This window comes from Bos indicus, chromosome 5 (assembly GCF_029378745.1).
Source record: "Bos indicus isolate NIAB-ARS_2022 breed Sahiwal x Tharparkar chromosome 5, NIAB-ARS_B.indTharparkar_mat_pri_1.0, whole genome shotgun sequence".
Lineage (NCBI taxonomy): Eukaryota > Metazoa > Chordata > Mammalia > Artiodactyla > Bovidae > Bos > Bos indicus.
The window spans coordinates 115,418,022-115,421,628 of record NC_091764.1 but is presented as its reverse complement, the minus strand read 5'-3'; positions in this window follow the sequence as shown (position 1 = coordinate 115,421,628).

The following is a 3,607-nucleotide window of genomic DNA, read 5'->3' as shown; positions in this document are numbered from 1 at the left end:
TTCTGGAGATGGGGGCGATGGTGCCACCCAGGTTCAGATAATGCCACTGAACCGCACATGTTACAGTGCCTAAAATGGAAAATTTCATTATGTGTATTTTATCACAATAAAACATTTTAATGGCTGCAACCCTCCAATTAAAATGCAGAGACATTCAGATCAGATAAAAAGACATAACTATTCGGGTCTATAGGAAAGCCTCTTGAGGGGACTTCCCTGGTGGTCCGGTGGTTGAAACTCCATGCTTCCAAAGCAGAGGGTGTGGGTTTGACCCCTGGTCAGGGAGCTAAGGTGCCTCTCAGTGTGGGCAGAAACATTTTCCTTAAAAACTCTCTTACATAAAGACACAGATCCTTTACAAGGAAAAGAAGAGAAAAGATTCCCTGCTAACACTGAAAGAAAGCTTATAAGGAGCTACATTAGAATCAAAGTGGATTTCAGAGCAAGAGAGATATTATAAGGGATTAAGAGAACATCAAAAGGCTGTGACAATCGCCGAAGAGCAGCAGGCAGGTTGGCACTGGGTGGTCTCTCTCTCTCTCTCTCTGTTCCCATACCCACCTTCCCGCCAGCCTCCAATCCCGGGCACCCCTCCTTGTACTTGGAACCCAGCTCCTGCCCACTTGCCCAGGTGCCTCCCTCTTATAAGATGCTCTCTCTCACGTTTAATCTTTTCTTATCCAGAGCCTTCCCATGGGCATTTACACAGGCTCAGGCCTCCCCACTCATAAGCAGTCACATGCCCCAAGGCCCCAGGTTACCAGCTGGCTTCTCACCAGGCTCCACGGACAGAAAGCATGAAATCAACCCCCCTCCTACTGCAAATCCTCAGGGTCTTTGCTCCCTCCCTTCTGCAGGCCTCCCCGCCGCGTCGTCCGTCCTCACTCTTTTTCAGCTTGAAAACAAGTTAGAAAAAAATTTTATTTTTGTAGCTTTATTGAGGAATACTGTCCACACAGTGGACATGAGTTTGAGCCAAATCCGGGAGATGGGGAAGGACAGGGAGGCCTGGAGTGCTGCAGTCCATGGGGTCGCAAAGGGTCAGACACGACTGAGCGACTGACCAGCAACAACGATGTACAAAAAGGAACTTTTCCCAATTTTAAGCGTGTGGTTTGATGAGTTTGCAAAAAGGTGGACAGTCACGTGAGCACACCGATCCCATAGAGCATTCCCATCAGCCCAAATTCCTCTCCTGCCAGCCGGGAAAGCACTGATCTGCATTCTATCGCCAGGGCTGCGCCTTTTCTAGAATTTCCTATACATGTGTAGCCTCTTGCGTCCCATTTCATTCCCTGAGCCTAACGCTGTTGACGGCACCCAGGCTGTTTTTTGTATCAACATCCTTCCCTCTATGTCGCCAAGCAGAAGCCCATTGTAAGGAGACACTCTTTATGCCTTTGCTGGCGATGGGCATTCGGGTTCTTCCCAGTCTCTGGTTTTTATGAATAGTATTGCTATTCATGTCTAAGTCTTTGTGTAGACATATGTTCTCATTTTTCTTGGATAAATACCTAGCAGTGAAATGGCTAGGTCGTATGGTGAGTGTATGTGTTACTTTATAAGAAACTGCCAAACTGTTCTCTCAAGTAAACGTACCGTTTTCATCCCACCAGCAAATGTGAGGACTCTAATCGCACTACATCCTTGTCAACACTTGCTATTGTCAGTGTTTTCAGTGCAGCGCGTGCTGGAATCTCGTTGTGGTTTTAATTTTATGTCTCTACGAGTAATGGTATTGAGAATCTGTTAGTCAGCTCTGGCTGCTATAATACAATATCGTAGACTGGGCAGCTTCTAAAAGCAGACAGTCAGGGCTCCCCTGGTGGTGCAGGGGATAAGAATGGGCCTGCCCGTGCAGGAGACAGGGGTTCAGTCCCTGGCTCGGGAGAATCCCTCATGCCATGGAGCAACGAAACCCGTGCACCATACCACAACTTCCGCGCCCGGGAACCGCAGCTACTGAGCCCACGTGCAGCAACTGCTGAAGCCTGCATGTCCTGGAGCCCGTGCTCCACAACGAGAGAAGTCAGTGTGCCGAGAAGCCTGCACGTCGCAAGGAGAGAGTGACCCCTGCTTGCTGCAGCGAGAGCAAGCCCACGCACAGCAACAAAGACCCAGAACAGCCAAAGATAACTAACCAAACAAATAACATTATTAAAAAAGAAAACAGCCAAAAAGCAGACTTTTATTTATCACAGTTCTGACACCTGGGAAGTCGAAGATGGAGGTCCCCGGTGATTTGGTACATGGTGAAGGCCCCTCTTCCTGGTCTGCAGACGGCCACCTTCTTGCTATGTCCTCAGAAACCAGTCTAATCTCTCTTTTCTTCTAAGGATGCTAATCCCATCACGGGGCCCCACCCTCATCCTAATTACCTGTGAGTTGGAGGGGAGCAGGTGGATGGGGTGGGGTGGATGTAGGACCACCCTGAGACTATCTCACACTCAGACACCGGCGCCAAGGGTTGTTGGTGTCAGTCACTCCCCACACAGAGCTCATCCTCTGAGCTCCACTCGCTGGTCGGGCAAAGAGGGCCTGGCCCATGCCGGCCCCCTGCCCCAAAGCCAAAGAAAGAAAGTGAAGTCGCTCAGTCATGTCCGACTCTTTGCGATCCCATGGACTGTAGCCTACCAGGCTCCTCCATCATGGGATTTTCTAGGCAAAAGTACTGGAGTGGGGTGCCATTGCCTCTCCAGGGGATCTTCCTGACCCAGGGATAGAACCCAGGTCTCCTGCATTGTAGGCACTTTACCGTCTGAGCCACCAGCCCCTCCCCAAATCCAAGGCTATCAAACAGTGACGACTTCAGACCTAGTGGGCTCTGTCCTTACAGAGACTCGGAGCTGGGAGGGCAGGGGAGGGGCCCAGGGCCAGCCGGATCCAGTCCCACTGACCTCGCCCACCGACCCTCACTCCCGCTCACAGAGCATCCTCTAGGTTTGTTCCCATCAGCTGTCAGCTCCAGGAACCCCTGTTCTATCCTGTTACAGGGACTTCTGCTTCGAGAAACATAGACAGCAAGCGCCAGTCTCCCTGGAGAGAGCGACGCGGCAGCTCCCTGGGGACAGACAGGGAGCTGGTTCGACCTGCAAAACAGCCACGAGGAAATCTCTGTGACTTCCGGGTGAAACTCACCACCGTGGCTGTGGGGTGCGCCTGGGCCTCTGCTCCTCTGGCAAGTAACTGAACGGATTTTCCTGAGGGGCACAGGGCTAGTTCTGCAGCCATGTCGGTCTCCTGCCTCTGGAGGGTGATCCTGGGCCCGTCACCCCCACGTGAGAGGCAGGTGGACAGCAGTAGCTGAGTGTGGCAGGCGGGTTTCTGCCGTCGGGTCAGCACTGACACCTGAGGGCCCTCCTACTCCAGGGTCAGCCCCTCAGCCCCCCTGAAGGTCAGCGATGCCGGGCCCCTCGCAGCTGCCTGGCGGTGGCCCTGGAGACAAGCTCCTGAACCCCTCGCCCGCCTGCCCTACGGGGAGGGATCCTGCACTGGGGCTCAGCTCATATCCGTGCATATTTAAGGGGGACCTTCCCAGGACATCGGCAGGCTCCCCACATCCCTCCCAGAGATCCATTTGTCAAAATAAACCAGGCGAGATCAGAGG